General features: G+C 45.8%; 1 pseudogene; it reads left to right on the top strand.

Moving 5' to 3' along the window:
• The first annotated feature begins 1,337 nt into the window (after positions 1-1,337).
• On the top strand, positions 1,338-1,637 carry LOC121170804 (annotated as a pseudogene).
• The last annotated feature ends 5,134 nt before the right edge of the window (positions 1,638-6,771 follow it).

Here is a 6,771-nt window from a genome sequence, read left to right as displayed (position 1 = left end):
GACTTTGCAATAAAATGAATAAAAGGGAGGTTAAAGTAAACGTACTTCTTGGAGGTCATCTCTGTTCTGTTATTTAGCCAGAAATATTGATGATGCAGAAAGGGACAAGAGCATGGTGCTGTTACATGCTGTAGTTTTACTCAGGTAAGGTGGGAATGGATGAGAGCCATGTTTATCTAGCATTGAGTAAAACTATGTATTGTTTGCCTTCTCCAGTAGGAGACCGGTAGAGACTATAAGAAGATAAAGTAGCTTGCAAAGCCGCATGTATGCTTCCTGATGGACAGGACAACAGCAAGTATTACACTTGATTTCTTGCACTTAGCACTCAGGTGAAAGTGTCCAAATTCACAAAATTAGGAACAGGGAGGACTGATTTTTGATCCCAGGCTGTGTAACTTTGGAACACTGACTTTTAATTACGTCTCTGTGTGGTTGAGCTGTAACTGTCTACTCGTCTTCTGTATTATGTCACTGTTTCCAGGAATGGAGGGTTTTTTTTTTTTTAATATTTTTAAAAAAGATGTTTGGGACCAGCGCAGTAACCTAGCAGCTATAGTCCTTGCCTTGCATGATGGGTCCCGGTTCACATCCCAGCAGCTCCACTTCCCATCCAGCTCCCTGCCTGTGGACAGGGAGAGCAGTCGAGGACGGCCCAAAGCCTTGGGACCCTGCAAGCATGTGGGAGACCCCACACAGGCTCCTGGTTTTGGATCAGCTCAGCTCCGACCCTGGTGGCCACTTGGGGAGTGAATCATCATACAGACAGAAGATCTTCCTCTCTGTCTTCTCCTCTCTGTGTATCTGATTTTCCAATAAAAATAAATGTATTTTTAAAGATATTTGTTTATTTAAGAGTTACACAGAGAGGGAGAGACAGATCAGATCTGGTTTTTAAAAAAAGATTTATTTATTTCTATTGGAAAATCATACACAGAGAAGCAGAGACCAAGAGAAAGATCTTCCATCTGCTGGTTCACTACCCAAGCAGACAAAACAGCCAGAGCTGAGCCACTCCAAAGCCAGGAGCCAGGAGCCTCTTCTGAGTCTCCCTCATGAGTGCAGGAACCCAAGGCTTTGAGCAGTCCTCTGCTGCTTTCCCAGGCCACAAGCAGGGAGTGGGATAGGAAGTGGAGCAGCTGGGACATGAACTGGCACACATATCGGGTCCCTGCCATCTGGAGGTGAAGGATTGGCTATCTGAATCATTGCACCAGGCCCAGGTCTTTGAAAAAAGCAAAGATGTATTTATTCCCTCTCCCCAGAACTTCCTGGACCACGGACGTGCAGATGGTGTCTCCTGGAACTTGAGCTGTGATATGCGGGTACCGAAGACAATGGCCACGAACAAATGAAGAGGACAGAAGTGCAGGAATGTACTTCTCATAGCCAGCCAAAGAGTTTAAGGATAAAAACAAAGCAAGACCAATTATTAATAATCTGAAGAAGATAAACAATGTGAATGAAGACAGCATTAACAGAATGAATAAAGCTTTTATAAATAGTCAAAGGAACTTGCACACTTCTGAAAGGGCCTTTCTCTGGAACTTTTACACAAAGAGCTGATTTCTCAGCAGAGTCATGAAAATGAACCTGTGAATGTTGATGAAGCCACAAGATTAATGGCTCAGTTGTAGTAGAGTGGTCATGTAATGGATTTCCCAGAAAAAAAAAAAAGAATAAATATTTTATACAAAAGGATGTATCTTTTTATTTGAAAAGCAGATTTACAGAAAGAAGTAGAGACAGAAAGAGTGATCTTCCATCCACTAATTTACACCGCAAATGGGCGCAACAGCGGAAGCTGTGCCAGTCTGAAGCCAGGAGCTAGGAGCTTCTTCCGGGTCTCCCATGTGGGTGCAGGGTCTCAAGGTCTGAGGCCGTCCTCCACTGCTTATGAGGCTACAGGCAGAGAGCTGGACCAGAAGTGGAGCAGCCGGGACTAGAACCAGTGCCTATAAGGGATGCTACAGGCACAGCACAGGATTAGTATGTTGAGCCACTGCACATGCCCCTATTTGATAAAGTCTTAAGATCAAAAACAAAGAGGAGACAAAGCAAGATAAAAAGGAGGTAGATCACAAAGTCAGTGCAGCTTTATTCAAAATCAGAGGATAGTGGTGAAGATGGTGGGCACCTCTTCCTTCCGAGGCTGGGGTATTTATCTGTGGGAGCAGGTGGACTGTATATCGTGGTCAGCGGCTGTGGGTAGGGCTGTATTGCTGGTAAAGAAGAAATGGAGGGAAGAGGAAGTATCAGCCAAGGATCCTTTGAGAAGGAACCTAGGGAGTTGGGACTGCTGTCAGCTCAGTCACACAGGCACGAGACAAAAATGCATCATTGCTCCATCAAATGTAACATACGTGCCCATGTGTGTATGAATGCTTTTCTTTAAGAACTGTGCAGTTCATTTCTTCTTCTTTTAAATATTTATTTATTGGAGAGGTAGATTTACAGAGAAAGAAAGAGAAAAAAATTTTCCACTTGCAGGAATTCAATAGGGGGGGGGGAAGGCTTGGCGACGGGCTGGGGAAATCCCAGAGCCTATGAAACTGTGTCATAAAATTAAATATATATATAAAGAAATACAAAGCTCAAAACCAAAAGAAAAAAAAGATTTTCCATTTGCTGGTTCACTCCCTACATCAGCTGGACCTGAACTGATCAGGAGCCAGGAGCCAGGAACCTCTTCCAGGTCTTCCACATGGGTGCAGGGTCCCAAGGCTTTGGGCCGTCCTCCACTGCTTTCCCAGGCTACAAGCAGGGAGCTGGATGGGAAGTGGGGCTGCTGGGATTAGAACCAGCGCCCATATGGGATCCCAGCACGTGGAAGGCGAGGACTTTAGCCATTATGCTATCGCGCCGGGCCTGAGACTAATATCTTTGTGATTTGTTTTTCCATTGGCAATCCATCCTTTTATGCCAATGTGAGGCATAAGGGGTACCTAGAGATCTCCCACCGTTGCCCTAATTTTCCTGTTCTATGGAGTGACCTGGAGACACTGACAAAATTGAAGGCACAAAGCCTATTGCCCACGACCCCACAACAAGGCACTTCTCTGACTAAGCAGGTGGGGGCTGCAAAGCTTCTGGAATGTTCTGCCTTGTTGTAGGATGGGTACATCAATTATTTTTTGGAAGCTGTCCATGCAGTCCCTGCCACAAAGAACAATACCAATAAGTGTGTTCTTTTATACTCTTTGGGTGCTACCAGAAATTGTACCTAAGGAACAGAATGGAGGAGTCCTCTGACAGCATGAGCCATTTGTTTCTTTCTCTAGAAATCCTAGACTACCTGGGAATTATGCAGCTTTTTTTCTTAAAGATTTATTTATTTTGGGCCTGGCGCGGTGGCGCAAGTGGTTAAGTCCTCGCCTTGCACACCCGGGATCCCATATGGGCGCCGGTTCTAATCCCAGCAGCCCCGCTTCCCTTCCAGCTCCCTGCCTGTGGCCCTGGGAAGGCAGTCGAGGACGGCCCAAAGCTTTGGGACCCTGCACCCGCGTGGGAGACCCGGAAGAGGCTCCTGGCTTCGGATCGGCATAGAATCGACCGTTGCGGCTCACTTGGGGAGTGAATCATCGGACGGAAGATCTTCCTCTCTGTCTTTCCTCTCTGTATATCCGCCTTTCCAATAAAAAATAATAAAAATAAATCTTTAAAAAAAAAGATTTATTTATTTTTATTGGAAAGGCAGATATATAGAGAGGAGGAGAGATGGAGAGAAAGGTCTTCCATTCGATGATTCACTCCCCAAGTGACTGCAATGGCCGGAGCTGAACCAATCCAAAGCCAGGAGCCAGGAGCTTCATCCAGGTCTCCCACACAGGTGCAGGGTCCCAAGGCTTTTGGCTATTCTTGACTGCTTTCCCAGGCCACAAGCAGGGAGCTGGATGGGAAGTGGAGCTGCCGGGATTAGAACCGGTGCCCATATGGGATCCTGGCACGTGCAAGGCGAGGACTTTTAGCCGCTAGGCCACGCCGCCGGGCCCTGAATTATTCATCTTTCAGAATATAAGACAGGCTGGCTTGTACATGGCTGCTTTGGAGTTTGGCCTGAACCTTTTAGAGGAAGAGTGTGTGTGTGTGTGTGTGTGTGTGTGTGTGTATCTGTCTCCAGTGTCAAAGTGGTAATGGGATACACCACATTCACGTCTGAGCCGAACAGCCTGCTGCGACCTTTACAGCCTTGACTTGTCTGCTTTGAAAGGTAACGGCAGCTTTCGTGCTGTATTTACCCTGGGACAGAAACCTCACAGAAAAAAAAAAAAAAAAAACAGAAAAGAAAAGAAAGAAAGAAACCTCACAGAAGGACAAGTTTATCCAGTTTTCAAATCACTGCTTTGTATTTTTTTGAGTTCTGTGTTGACTTGTGCCTCCTGTTCTTGAGACATTTTCACAAATGAACACCATTTTCTAAACCTCTATGAGAGGTTAACAAATGTTTCCTAAAAAGGGTTCTGTGGTCTAATTAAGTTCAGGAACTAGCAATTTAGATAAAATTGAACAGGTTCCTTTATAGCAGGACTTTAGAACTTCATATGAACACACACTCGTCTCACTACTGACCTTTTTATTAATAATTCTTATAACACAGCTTCAGGTGAGCTGAGTTAATGGGAACTAGGAATTCCCAAAAAGGAGGCTGCAAAGAAAGCCAAGAAACATAATGTGCTATTTTTGATGTTTTCCGCCTCTCACTCTTTCGACAGATGTTTATCAGGCATGACTTGTTACTGGTTCTTCAAGAAATGCATTCAGCAACTCATGATGAGAACTACACCCAGGGCCTGCTGACTGGGAATTACCACTCTCCCAGAACGCTGCATGTCTTCTCTGAAGCTTTTTACAAAGAGGAGGAGAGACAGAGAGGAAGATCTTCCATCAGATGATTCACTCCCCAAGCGGCTGGAGCTGCACCTATCGAAGCCAGGAGCCAGGAGCCTCTTCTGGGTCCCCCATACGGGTGCAGGGTCCCAAGACTCTGAACTGTCCTCCACTGCTTTCCCAGGCCACAAGCAGGGAGCTGGATGGGAAGTGGGGCTGCCGGGATTAGAACTGGTGTCCATATGGGTTCCCAGCATGTACTGGGAGGACTTTAATTGCTAGGTTACTGCGCCGGGCGCCTCTCTGAAGCATTTAACTTATTACTTTGTGCTTTAGGGATACACACACCATTCCAGGTTAATCCCCTGAATAAAACAAGAAACGCACTATCCTGCCAGTCCTCATCAGAGCTCTGGACTTCCCTCTGAGACTTCTGCATGTTTGTTCTTGGCTGCTCTGGGTCTATGAAGGCTGCCTTGCTTGCTCCTTGACCCTCCCTTCTCAGTACACCTCCCTATTTATTCAGCACTGTTTGCGGTTCGCAGTCTTCTGGTCATTCTGAGAGAGTTGGAATACGTAGGACTCAAATCTGCACACCTCGAGGCTGTTCCTCTGTGCTTAGTTACAGAACGTGCAGGCATCGCTGCTGTGATCCAGCTTGTCACGAGACAGGAAGTTACACCCCATCTCCCAGTGGGCCTGCTTCTCCAAGTTGTATTTTGCGCTTTCTACTTTTGCTAATGAAGGAAAACTTGCTGCAACTGGTTCCCCCATGTACCCACCTTCCCATCCTGCCAAGCAGCATTGGGTTTTCAAAGCTGGGGAAACACAGCTAAAGGACCACATGGGTCTATGCACTGGGTACAACATTTGTGCTTTGCTCCCTGTTGCTGTTACAAGCTATTTTAATCAGTTGCCTTCGGCTAAAGGAACTAACTGAACAGGATTGACAGATCAAACACACAATACCCTGTTAAATTGGAACTTCAAACAACAAATAATTTGGCATATGTACTACGCAATATTTGAGATATACTCAGCTCTTGCAGTTGTGGCCATTTGAGGAGTGGATCAGAAGATGGAAGATCTAAAACAAATAAATCTTTAATGAATGCTAATAAACTTTTCTGATTTTTTTTTTTTTACTGAATCTGTCACTTTCTAAAAATCTAAGTAGGGCTCAGCACAGTAGCCTCGCAGCTAAAGTCCTTGCCTTGCACACGCCGGGATCCCATATGAGCACCAGTTCTAATCCTGGCAGCCCCACTTCCCATCCAGCTCCCTGCTTGTGGCCTGGGAAAGCAGTCGAGGACGGCTCAAAGCCTTGGGACCCTGCACCTGCGTGGGAGACCCGGAAGAAGCTCCTGGCTTTGGATTGGCTCAGCTCTGGCAGTTGTGGCCACTTGGGGAGTGATTGAATCAATGGACAGAAGATCTTCCTCTCTGTCTCTCCTCTTTTCTGTGTAACTGATTTTCCAATAAAAATAAATAACAAATCTTAAAAAAATGAAGCTAGGACTGGAGCTTGTAGGTCAAGTGGGAAATTTATCTAAAATCATACAATTTAAAAAATATTTGTTTTTATTGGAAAGTAAGATATACAGAGAGGAGGAGAGACAGAGAGGAAGATCTTCCATCCATTGGTTCAACCCCAAAGTGGCTGCAATGACTGGAGCTGAACTGATCTGAAGCCAGGAGCCAGGAGCCTCTTCTGGGTCTCCCACGCAGGTACAGGGTCTCCAGGCTTTGGGCTGTCCTTGACTGCTTTCTAAGTCACAAGCAGGGAGTTGGATGGAAAGTGGGGGCACCAGGATTAGAACCGGAGCCCGCAAGGGGAGGACTTTAGCTGCTAGGCTACTGCGCCAGGCTTTAAAATCATACTTCAGTCAAGAGAGGTACTGATAGTATCTTAACTTTCCTGCCATATCCTAGAGGGCTTTATCT

The sequence above is a fragment of the Ochotona curzoniae genome, unplaced genomic scaffold (assembly GCF_017591425.1).
Source record: "Ochotona curzoniae isolate NIBS_2020 unplaced genomic scaffold, NIBS_Ocur_1.0 contig_1274, whole genome shotgun sequence".
NCBI lineage: Eukaryota > Metazoa > Chordata > Mammalia > Lagomorpha > Ochotonidae > Ochotona > Ochotona curzoniae.
The sequence above is the reverse complement of the archived record's forward strand: the minus strand, read 5'-3'. Positions and strand labels throughout refer to the sequence as shown.